Below are 13,183 nucleotides of genomic sequence, written 5' to 3' on the forward strand. Positions count from 1 at the left end.
TTTTTTCTGGGGGCTATGGCCGCATGGCACTCCTGCGTAGCTTGCTCAAAGATAAGCTGCTCAATGAATGGCGTGGCCATATCAGTATCACCAAAAAATGCATCCTGCTTCCTCAGTCATTCTTGCCACAAAATCTGAAAAAGGCTCCTGAGTCCCTTGTATAATCTTGGTGAGTGGGGTGCTCCCTTCTCCCTTTTTTGACAAGGTTTTCCATGCTCTTATAGCTGTATCGGCTACCTGGCGGCAGGCGCCATAAGGATAGTTAGTCTGGGCAGCGGCGAAGTGCCCTCGCCTGGTCAGGAGGTCAAAAGTCCATTGCTGTTGTTCTGGAGTTAAGGCTTGAGCATTAGCCTCAGCCTTCCTGAGCTGCCTCGTGCCATAGGGCTTTCCACTCCATATATTGACCCATGCTGAAGAGCGACGCTTTTGCAACTGTCTCCCAGTCTGCCAGAGTCATGGCAGTCAAGGCCAATCTGTCCAACTGGGCTAAAGTAAAATTAGCAGTAACTCCACTTTCTGACTGACTCTGCTAACTCTTTTATTTGGTTGTACTCCACGGGCGCATGCACCCGCCCGTTTTCCCCTTTGTAAATGGGGAAGGCCAAGTGTGACTTTCTCTTGACCTTGTCAGGGATAAATGAAAAGGTCTTTGGCCCAGGGCGTTCCTCATAAGGAGGCGCCGAAGGGGCAGTTGGGGGAGGGCACAGCTCATAAGGAGGCGGATGGGCCATTTGGGATGACCTCATGGCCCTGCCGCTGGCTAATTCTGCCTCCTCCTCTGTATCTAGTTCTTCTATCTCTTCTCCTGAGCCAAAACTTTCGTGCTCACTTTCATGGTCACTTTCAATTTGCAGAGCTTCGAGCCCCTGCAGAGGATATAAACTACTGTTCTTTCCTTTTTTCTTATTATTGATATCAGAAAGCTTTTGACCTTGTAGCTCAATCTTCTCCCCCATTTTTATTTTCTTAGAATCACCGGGGGGTCCTTTTCCCTTATTTCCTTTTCTCGCGCATGCGTCTAATCTCCCACTGCACTCAGTTTCTGATATTCTATCCTGGATTTTCTCCGCTTTTGCAACAACCGCTTGGCAAGATTCATCTTTTAAGCAATTTCTGGTGAAAAATAAGAGAACTGCTAAGATGAGTACCAAGGCCTCTACGAAACCTTCCCAATGTGGAAACAAGTCAAGCCCAAAACCGGAAAGTCCAGGAATATTCATACCTCTCTGAGCATGCAGACCCGCAGTTCTCAATCCTCCCTGAATTTCCAAGTTGTCCCCATTGGTGTGAGCCGTGGTCAGGGTTCCCCCGGTGTCCCGAGAGTTTCGGCACCAGATATCCCACGCTATCGTCTCGCCAGCAAGAACCACGCGGGACACTAGGATTCTTCTGCAGAAAAGCTTTAATGCGTCTTGAGAGAGAGAGCATCAGTTAACATGGCCGGGGACCCCTAAATGAGGGAACCCATCCTTTATATAGGAAACAGTCCTTGCTTCGGATGTGTCACCCTTGGATTGGCCCGCTGCCCATTAGCCCAGGTGAAGCCTCGGAAGTAGGTGGGGACAGCAGTGGGATGTTACCGAGCACATGTGCGTTCACCTGGCGGTGAAACTGGATGCCAGCACCATCTTGTAATGGAGAATGTGGATGTGGCCCTTCACAGGCGCGGCTGCCTGATTTTTTTCCTTTGCCTGTTCCTGATGGGGGACTGGTGTCTTTCTGTCCCACAGTATATATACCCGACTTATGCTTAATAAAGTTGCCATTTGCCATCTGCTCTCTTGGTGAATGAGCCGGTCTCCTGTGTCTGTTTGTTTCAACCCTTAGGATATTAATCCATTCTCGTGGGCTCGGTTCTGGAAAGCACGTGCCTGTTTCGAGGTCCGGGTGTTCACAGAAAAGTGCAGGCAACAGATGGCGTCCCTGGGTGGGCACTGAAGAAGGACAACTGCGTTCTGCTGTCTGTGGACCCACCACAAGAATCCTGAGAGGTAAGAGTCACCCCACGAAAAATCTGGCCAGTTTTGTAGTGTGCAATTGTGCACGTGTGATAAGGGGGTGAATAAGCTTGATGTGTAGAAGTATGGGTGCCGAAAGGTCTGATCTGGAGCTGGAGGTCAGTGGGCAAATCAACTGCTGAATTTCGTAAAGAGACTAGGCACCAGGAATAAATGACACTGCACTAGAGACCGCTCAGATTATTTTAACTCAGTCCCTGGCTCTCACATGCAGGGAACTTTAATTTTTACCAGAGAGAACAGGCAGCTAGCTCCCAGTGGGAATCTGTTCCCAAGGCTACAGGACCCAGAATAAGCTAGCACACTAGTAATAGCCAATGGCCATATAACTGCGGGCCTCGGGCTGAGAGAATATTCAAAAGTATGTCTAACAGTTCTATTAAGAGTTTTTGAGTAACAAAAGGCAAAAGAGCCAAAAAGAGAGTTTTGACAAAAACAGAGAGTGTAGCAACCTTGAGCCCCGAGACCGTAGATGGAGCTGGATATTACCCACGGCTACTGAGCAGGCGGGATGTGATCCGCCTGTGCGAAGGCCAACAGACCGTACAGGGTCCATACACAGGACTCCGGCTGGCTGCGTGACCCCGGCTGGCTGCGCGACCCCGGCTGGCAACTCTAGGAGTCCCAGGAAACTGGCGGCCAAGGCACGGAGTGCCGCGGAGCCAAAAGGTGCCTGCCACAAGTGGGCGGGCTAAGGGCAGGTTTACGTCGGAGGCTGTATGTAACGTTATGTGAGGCTCCGAGCGGCGCCTACAGAGCAAAGGCTGCACATGCCATGACTAAGGCCAGGCCAGACTCAAATGCCTTTAAGCTGACAGAGGCCACGAGCCTGCGGTTTTTTGGCAGGCAGTTGTTACTGTTGGGCAAGCTCAGAAAGTGCGCCATAGCTGGAGAGCCTCTTCAGCAGGTTGCCCGTATCCTAGATAGCAAAGGCAGACCAATAGCCTGGGGCAACGGGCAGGGCAAGCAACGTTAAGACTGCTAGCTCAAGGATTTTCCATCTCAATAGAAAGCTAAGAAATGGGTTGGATCTAGCCATCAAAGCCACGGGTCACCATATTGCTTAGTAAATTAAAGGCTTATGTAGTCAGAAAAAGAGAGATATACAGTAAAGAGAGATTCTAAGAGGAAGAAAACCTCTAACTGGTTTACAATGTGTTAAAGGTTAAAAGTTAAAGTTCTTAAAGAAAGAGAGTAGTTGGGTGTGGTGGTACACACCTTAATCCCAACACTTCAGGGGCAGAGGTAGTTGACCTCTGTGACTTCGGGGTATTGTGGTATACACCTTTAATCCCAATGCCTGGGAGGCAGAGACAGAGCTCTGTGAGTTCAAGGTGTTGTAACACACGCCTTTAATCATAGCATTGGGGAGGCAGAGACAGTGGGACTGTCAAGGAGTTCAAGAACAGCCTGGTCTACAGAGTTATTCCAGGACAAAGATATACATTTGAGGTGCCTATCTGCAAAGAATCATAACTTCCCTCTGCTCCTGGAGTTGGATGAGGAAGTTTGAGTGCACGTGATTATTCCTTGATCCCTGCTGGTGTCAGGTGAAGGTTGAATACACGTGATCAGTCCTTGACCCCTACTGGGGTCAGGTGAGAGTCCCTCCTTGGCTCCCCATTTGGTGCCATGGTAAAAAGCTAGCCCCAGCAGAACAATAAGCGAGCTGCCGTTTCACCTCAACCTCATGCTCTGGATTTCATTCAACCTGGACACCCTCCGCCGAGACTCGTGGGCGAGATTGGAAAGGTGAGGATTGTGGACAGGGTCATCCTGTTGTCTGGCCAGGATGCATTGAGGATTAAGATATAATTAAATAAGAGATACTTAAGAAAATTAAGAGATAATTAAGAAATAGGGAATACCCCGGGTAAATCAGAGTTAAAGAGGTTGTTGAAAGGAACAGCTGTCTGGTTTTAAATCTAATATTTTCCTTTCTAAAGAAAGGTTGTTTACACATTTTTAGAGGACTCCAGGCTAGGAGCGGAAGAACGATTTTCTCAAAATTATATTTTTAGAGCAATAGCTCAACTATGCCAGGTTTAAAACAATTTATTTAAAACATAAGTCTAGACAGTTTTTAGGTGGAGATTATTATAGATTCAAGGGTTCCTTAATTATACAGGATTTTAAGTTTACACTTTCTCATAAGGGTAATAATTATTTTATTCAAAGTCTAAATTTTTATCATAAATTTGATGGACATTTACATTAGATTCATGGATTAATTTTCAATAATATTGTTGATTTGACTTATTTGATACTGTTTTCATGGATGAATGGAGATCTCTCCATTGTCTAGTGGCTTAAATTTCTTATAAGGTTTAAAGTCTTGTTATACAGATTTTTTAATTTATATAATTAGAGTTATTCAAAAATATTTTATAACATTTATGGCTCTCTCATTTATCAGGCGTGTTAGAGAAATACATTTGGGTTGTTTTCAGATTCTATATTGATAAAGTAATTCTGCCATATACATGGTTTAAAACATGTCCTTATGACATGGTTAAACATCTTTTATATTTATGCCCAAAAGAGGTATAGCTAAATTTTGAGATGGTATGTTGCCTAATTTTCTAAAAATCCAGACTGTGCCAATTTACATTTCCACCAATGGTGGAAAGGTTTCTCTTAAGTATAAACTGTGAGCAATGTTTGACCTTGGTCATGTCATTTAAAATAAGATAGAGTCTCAAAAGTTATTTTGATTCACATTTCTCCTATGATTAAAGATGTTATAATTAAGGATTTTTTAAAATGTCTTTTAGTCATTTTTAAATTTGTCTATTGAGAGTTTTCAGTTTAGGTCTGTTGCATATATTTTTATTTCATTAATTGCTCTTTGGAGGACTATTTCTGGAGTCCTTATATTCTTTATATGGATTGATGACTGACAAAGATTTTCCAAATCTGTAGCCAGATATGTCGATCCTATTAATTATTTCTTCAGATGTTGGCGGGAGGCAATGTGCCCCCATAAGGATAACAATTTTAATAATTCTATCCAGTTGTGTAAGTGTTCGCGTACTGGATCAGATAATTATTTTCTGCCCCTGGAAAAGTTCCAGGCGAAACTAATTCTAAAAGATGTTTTGGGGCTGGCCATTCAGCCCAATTCAAAGACCTGCTACAATGGTGCAGGCCAATAAAAAATGATGTTTTGAGGTTGGCTAATTCAGCTCAATATTTAGGCCGGTTGCAATGGCACAGGCCAATAGAATTTGCTCCTTGGAGACAGAGACCTACAGATCTCTATGTGCCCAAGGCCTGCCTGGTTGTAATTTAGATCATAAACAGCTAAGCATATCACTCCCAGAGACTGATGAGGGCAGCCAATTTCAATGACGCATGCGGGCAAGATTTGCCTCAGCTAGCGTCTGGCATGGTCCAGGTCATGTACTATGTACACGGTCCGGACCGGGTTTTAATTTGGGGTAGAGGAGTGGTTTGTGTGTTTCCACAGGATGCAGAGCACCCCGTCTGGGTCCCCGAGCAACTGGTGCGGACCATAAATTCCTCTATTCAGAGACCTGAGGACGAGACAAGATCAAGAGATCCCACGGACGCGTCTGCGGAGGTGGCGACAAAGATGACAGATTCCTGAGAGATGATCCAGCGCCTGCTTTTGCCCCTTTTCCAGCTTCCTATCCTTGCTCTGCCTTGATCTGCCTGTTTAGCCAATGCTGCTTTACCCCCTTAGAGGAAGCAGCTACTTCCCCTACCCTGATTGCAACATTGGGTACTCGCGGCGGAAACCCTGCCAGTCAGACAGAAATACCATGGACATTCAAATTAATTTAAATTCTTGATGGGATGCTGTAGTTAATCTTTACAAACTGCGTGTGGGTTTTGACCTCTGCTGGTCGCAGGAAAAGATTTTGCTGCTTTTCTCGGGCCCCGGAATACAAAATTTGTTAATTGGCTGTCATTTAGTCTGGCTAGTCATTCCAGGGGCTCCATTCACCGGTGCTGTAGCCCTACTCAAGGGTTCTTTTCTGAGCAGACTTTTCAGAAATTGTGCAAGCACAGTCTCTTGCAGTAATGCTTATGTGTATGCTGGAGCATATTCATTCGGCCAGTGGCTTTCAGGTCCGCCCCGGCCTGGCCCTAATAAGGCATTCACTTCAGAGTATCTTTCAGCATAAATATGGTTGGACTCAATGTATGACTAGTGAGACAATGACGGGTTTATTGCACGGGGGGGTGGTCTGGCCTAAGACAGGGGTTCGTTTGAAACTGAACACATTCCCGTAGATGGGTTTAGAGATTTGACCTAACTACCGGCATGCCTAATACAGCTGCTAGTCGTCATATTCTATATATATTTAAAGGGAGACTTGTAGGTACACAGGTCTTTCTCCCTTTTGCTCGAGGCGCTATGCAGGGCCGTTCTTCCTCTGCTTCCTGGTTTCTCTGCTCTGCGGCCTGAGAGTGTAGCTTAGAGAGAACTTGCCCTCTCCTGTTATGATAATTTCACCTATGGCCCAAAGGTTTAGCTTAGAGAGAACTCTCCCTCCTCTGTTATGGTAATTCCACCTGCAAGCAAGGTTCCCGCTGCAGGCAAGGGTCCCTGATCAGCTGCTCTCTGGCCCTGAGCATGGCCACCTGACTTCCTCTTTCCCTGATCAGCTGCTCTCCGACCTTGAGCGCAACCGCCTGATTTTTTCCTTTGCTTGTTCCTGATGGGGGGCTGGTGTCTTTCTGCCCCACAGTATATATATACCCGACTTATGCTTAATAAAGTTGCTATTTGCCATCTGCTCTCTTGGTGAATGAGCCGGTCTCCTGTGTCTGTTTGTTTCAACCCTTAGGATATTAAGCCATTCTCGTGGGCTCGGTTCTGGAAAGCGTGCGCCTGTTTCAAGGTCCGGGTGTTCACAGAAAAGTGCAGGCAACAGGTAATTCAATTGGTTGTGGAAGGAAAAAAAGTTAGAGGAAGGGGGGAGAGAAGGGGAGGGAATGGGAGGGGAGGGGAGAGGAGAGGAGAAGAGAGGAGGGGAGAGGAAAGGAGAGGAGAGGAGAGGAGAGGAACCCTGGCAGCAGCCACCTCTCCAAGAGACAAATACTGAACAGAGAGAGCACAGGTTAGGAGAAGAAGGAAGATTAGCTTGCCTCAGGGGACGGGGAGGAGAGTAGGTGGGGCTTGTCTCTTGTCTCTTAAAGGAACAATACAGACCATTACATTCCCATCTCTCTCTCTCTCTCTCTCTCTCTCTCTCTCTCTCTATATATATATATATATATATATATATATATATGACTGGAGGTTAGGTACAACAGATTAAAGGAATTGGGACAGCAGACTCTCAAGACTGTTTCCTACATATTTGTTGGTGCTGTCTTGGAGGGAATCATTTGACTTCATCTGTGGCAAAAAAAGCAACTTTTATGATGAGTAAGAGCTATGCTTCTTGTGGGTTGTAAGGCTATTTAGAATATTGTTAAGAATTATATTGCTTTAGGAAAATGGTAATTTTCCCTATTTGTTCTGAAATCTCAAGTCATGAGTAGTTGACTACATTTATAGTTCCAGGGATAAAATTCCTCCTATTAAGTAGGTCTAAAGCAAATTTGATATCTCTTGGTTATCACCAAGATAAAAGGCTACTGTCACACCACTGAGGATATCTAGCAATTCTGGTTGTTGTTATAGTTCAAAGGTTTTACAACTGGGTAGACTCTTTTGGCAACTTCCATAGAACCTTCTCATAGTATGAGAGCTAGCACTTGGGAATGTTTCCATGTGTTTTTCAGTTCAAGTCCTCTAAATCCTGGGTGTTTAGAATATACGCATGTGCACAATGGCATATGCTCTTAAATACACACACACACACACACACACACACAAATATACATACACACAAATACAGAGTCTCTGTGTTGTTAGAAAGCTTTTAAAATATTGATTTTTTTAGCACTATTTATTTATTTAACTCTCAATCTCCTCCTCTTTTGTAAAATTACTCTTCCTTTCTTATTCAGAATTCTTTATATTTCCCCAATTCCAATTCGTAGAAGTAAAGGTGCTAACATTTAATTTTAAAATGTATTAATATCAGGAAAACCACACATTTATACATAAGCTTTCTGATTTTAGTTTCTTGTTTGTGTTTGTCAGTAATGAGTATTGAACTCTGGAGGACTTGCATGTCATATAACAAAGTCCTAATCTCCTTATTATATTGCCTAGATCCAGGTTTTCATATATTGCCAGTTAAGTGTTCCATAAAGATCATATTTCTTAATAAAAAAATTTTAAGGATTAACTTTTTTTCAGATTCCATGTAGGTGGAAATGGATCTATTTCATATTTATTTAGAAAAATTATTTTGTGCATTTTCCATTAACTGCAGTCTCCTATGTACTAAAGATGTGTTCTGTGGTCTTCTTTTCATTTTAGAATTTCTGTCAGAGGGATAAGAATTAAATCTTTAATAGTTTTAATTTTTTATATAATCATCCTTTTCTATTTCATATTTTTAAATCTTTGAGCATGATCTTTTAAAAATTTTGTTGTGCTTTGGTTTTGTTTCAATTTTCTTGTGATTAAGTAAGTTTGTGGAGATGTTTATCTACAAAATTATTATTAGCAACTATAATTTAATAAATATTTTACGTCTATATTATTTATCTTATTTCATAATTCTTATGTTTTTAAACTTCTTGAAGTTTTCCCACACTGAGTTGATGAACTTTGTCACTTTTAAATTTTTTTTGTCAGTTATGGTGGTGTATGCCTTTAATCCCAACACTAGGAAGACAGAGGCAGGCAGATCTCTGTGAGTTTGAGGCTTGGATGATCTACAAAGCAAATGAATACCAGGACAGCAAGGACTTTTTAATCATGGAAATCCTTTCTCAAAAAACAAACAAAGAAAAAAATCTTTTTGACCAATGTTTCTATTTTGGTCATTTAGGATAATATAACATCAAGGACTAACTTTGTCTAAACTTTGATGTCTGTTCAGTCTCTAGCACATGGTTAATCTCATGTAAGTTTTCATCTTGGATATTGTGTTTTTATTTCTTGAAAACCAACCTGGATCTCATACACACATATACACATGTACATATACACACATACATATACATACGTGCACACACATATGCATATACATCAAACATATATACATCCATATAGATATTCCATGCCTCTTCTTCTAGTTTGGTCATGGGATTGAGTCATAACAACTCCCACTAATCTGTTCCTTCCTGCTAATTCAAGCACCTGTGATAATTGTGTCGGTTTTATTTGATTAGAGGCTAGGCTTCCTTTTGTGTGTTTGGAAGTCTGATAGTATGCAGAGGTAATAAACACTAGAAACTTTGTTTCTCTGTGTATGGATATTCACAAAATCCTATAAAAAAACATCTCATTTTGTTGTGAATACAGTTTCAGCTAAAAGAACTGATCTTTTGGATCCTGATATTTTGATATATTAAATCATTTCCAAATACTATGCAGCCACTGTGGTATGTTTCACAAATCTCTGCACATTTCTAGACTTGGTTCTTGGCTCTATTGCTGCTCCACACAAGCATCACTGTTCTCTAATATATTGACATGTCTTCCTCTGGCTTGAGAATTTCCCAATCCTTATTCAAGGTCTTTTTTTTTCATTAAATAATTGATTTACTTGTTAATTTATTTATTTTTGCTGAGGCGCACTGACCTCCTGAGATATTCCTGTTCAGTATTTTTTTATGAGGATTTTTCCATAAAGCCTAGATATTTTGACTTCTCTAGAATATGGGAACCATTTCCCATTCTCAAATTATGGACCACGGCCCACCTGACTTTTCTCTCTCCATTGAATTTAGGAAAGTCTCTCATAGTGGCAACCTGAGAAATTAATATCATAATTGCTCTCTTGTTCCACATGTCCTAGGAGCCATTCCTAAGTTTCTGTCTGGTTTATTAAAGCCCACTGTTATAAGAATTATAAACAAAATTTGTTTTAAGCATAAAACAACCATGACTTAGTAATTATATCTTGTGAAAAATGAAAAAAAATCTATGAAAATAATTTTAAATAATTTTAATTCAAAGTATAGAACACACTTATGTTTTTCTGACATTTCTTATTTTCATAAAAAATGAAATAAAATTTTATCAGTGCTATAAAATATACCCAATAAGTGTTGCAGGTAGTTGGACATTGATTCCTTTTGTGTGAACATTCATAGATATGTTCAAAGGTTTAGACACAAGAGAAAAAATGGTAGCTAGCATTAGGCAAGGGAGTTAATATTATATCACAAGACCTTTTTAAAAATAATGGAAATTGTAGTTGACTTAGTCAAATCACTTCTAGACTAAATTGTTGCTGTTGGGACACTTTAAAACTAGAAACAATGTGGTTGAAAGTGTACCCCTCAGAGCCTAGTAAAATGAGATATAAACAACGCAAGGATACACAGATCTCCTCTAATTCAGTTACTTCTTAACTTTATGCTATGTTCTGTGGTTCAAAATATTTTAAGTCAGTACTTGATGGAACTCTGAAAATTCAATCATCCACTGTTCAGGTAGACATTAAATATCACACTTTGAAAAACAAATTTTAAGAACAATTATTAGAGCTAGGTATAGCGATGTCCAATTTTACACACAGCACTCAGAAGACAGAAGCAGGAAGATGTCTTTTAGTTTGAAGCTTTCTTAGTCTACACAGTAATCTCCAGAACAGATAGGGCTACATGATGGAATCATGTGTTAAAAAATTAAGAATTTAATTATTAAAATGAATTTGTGGATCTTATATTTGGTAAGACTCTACTAATAGATTTCTTTGAGCTCGTTTGAGATGTACTTATTTCACTGAGCCCCTGTATTTTCGAAGGTGCTCTGAGTAGTTCTCAGCAGCATGGCAAATAGATATATGCTACATTTTCAGGAAAGGGCTTAATATTCAGTGTGTCTTTGTTTTTGCAGACTGAGTCAGATTCCTCTACATGAAGAGTGAGGCCAAGCAGAGAACTCTTTTACATTACTGGGGAGATGAAAGACAAAGTAGTTATTACCACTTTAAATCTTTGAATTTTCACCGCATGTAGACTTTGCAAAGTTGTTAAGGCACCAAATTAATTGGCTTTACAAAAAAGAAAAAAAAAACTAGCTGACTCTAAGAAAGAATCACACCTTTTAAAATTGTAATTTTATTAGGGATAACGTGATAGGGTTAATATGTAGTAGTTCAAAATACAACTATAATCAATAAAAATAAAGAATCAAAATATTTTTTTAGAATGAATATCATACAAAATTAAAAAGGTTTTATTTGATATTTTATAAAGAAAATAACTGAGCAATCTATACTGTGCCTGGAATCTTTACTTCACACCTCCGTGATATTTTATGTTAACATTCAATATCAAAATATTGTTTACATTGTCAGTGCAAGATGCTGCTACTATGTATCTATCACAGTTTTCTTCATGGTTGTTAATTGGGAAAGTGAAGAAGCTATCACTCCAGCAGAGGTCTTCTTTCTTTGGGAAAGCAATATTGCATTAGTCATTTTACCAAGTTAAAGTGTGAAATAATCCCACACCAATTTGGATTCAAAGGGTTATTTATCTGAGGGGAAAAAACTTAGAGAACACTGTCCTACACAACAGCCAGGAAAGGAGTCTAGTCACCGGAGCAAGAAAGAGAGCACAGGGCTGACACTGCTTTTTAAAGAGAAAGAGACCACACCCCAGTGACTGGTATCTCAACAGCTATTGGCTGAAGGAGTGGAAGGAGCTCCCACAGCACCTCCCCCTTCTGTTTAAGTAAGAGAATTCTAAACCTACTATGAAATTATATACAATAAGAACAAATATCCTATTCTTACTAGCTTAAGTCTTGTATAATAAATAACTTGGCTGAGTCATGAGAGGAAAGCAACTACGTTTATCTAGTCTTCAACCCCATCAAAGATCTGAGAAAGGAAATGTTACCTGAGTAATTAGGAAGTGCAATCAAACAACTTCCAAAGCATGCAACAAATCACAGAGGCAACTGGCTACCTGGGCAATCACCCAAAGTCATGTTTGGGAGCACTGAAGCAACCAATTTTGGCTAAGACTTGTAATAACTGACAGATTATTTTTAAAGGCAAGAAATTTTTCAAAACCACCTTACTCTGTCTTGGCAAGATTTAACAGTTCTGCTTATCTACTTCCAGATACTATGTATTTTGTCAGTAGTTGAGGTATGGGCAGTTTCTTGCTCAGAGGCCCATTTTGCCAAGAAGAAGACAAGCTCCAAGTGGAGTTTCTTTGGTGCTCAACAATCTCTTGGGAACAGATTGGTATTTCCAGGGGCCATTGTGTCTCATTACCACAGAACTCTAAGTTAGATTAATTGCCATTTTCTACATCTCGTTGAAAAGGTTGAAGATTATTTATACAGAATATAATCTTTATGTATCTAAAGAACCTATAAGTCTAACTATAAATTTGACAAGCATAGATGATTATTTATCTTCAATTCTTAATACCTATCTAACTTAAAGACTAAGAGAATAAACAACTGTGCAAATGAGGACAATGACCTCCAAATGTAAACAAAGTATAAGTATACATTGCAATATGTTAAAAATATACAAATACATCGACAATACATAAGTATCTTAATCAGAGGTAGAAATGTACACTGCAATATGGTAAATATATATGTGTGTGTGTGTATATATATATATATATATATATCAATACATAAAAATGTTTTAAACAGAGGTAGAAGCATGCATGCATACAATATTTAATATAATTTAACTTTGTATCCATATACAAGAATCTATGCCAATGTAATTATCTATAAACAATAACTCACAAATACCAATCTATTATCCCATCATCCAATTTTTCTTTTTTTTTTCAAAAAGAAACCTGAGGTTATAAAATTCTTCCCCCAACCTTCAACTGTATACTAATTATAATCAACCCTTAAATGATGTCCCTAAACCCTAGGACAATCTTTGCTGGGAGAGGGGATGTCGTCCTTTAGAATTGCTTCCAGCTGTCATGGGGGCAATGTTCTTTCTGGGGGATCCTGTGAAAATAAAATGATGGTTAAATTTCATGATTAATGTCTGGCAAGATTGCAAATAGTCTCTGAGTATTTTGTGCAGGTAATGGCCAGAATGTTGTAAAAGATGTGCACCATTTCA

Source organism: Myodes glareolus, chromosome 3 (assembly GCF_982192425.1).
Source record: "Myodes glareolus chromosome 3, mMyoGla1.1, whole genome shotgun sequence".
Taxonomy (NCBI): domain Eukaryota; kingdom Metazoa; phylum Chordata; class Mammalia; order Rodentia; family Cricetidae; genus Myodes; species Myodes glareolus.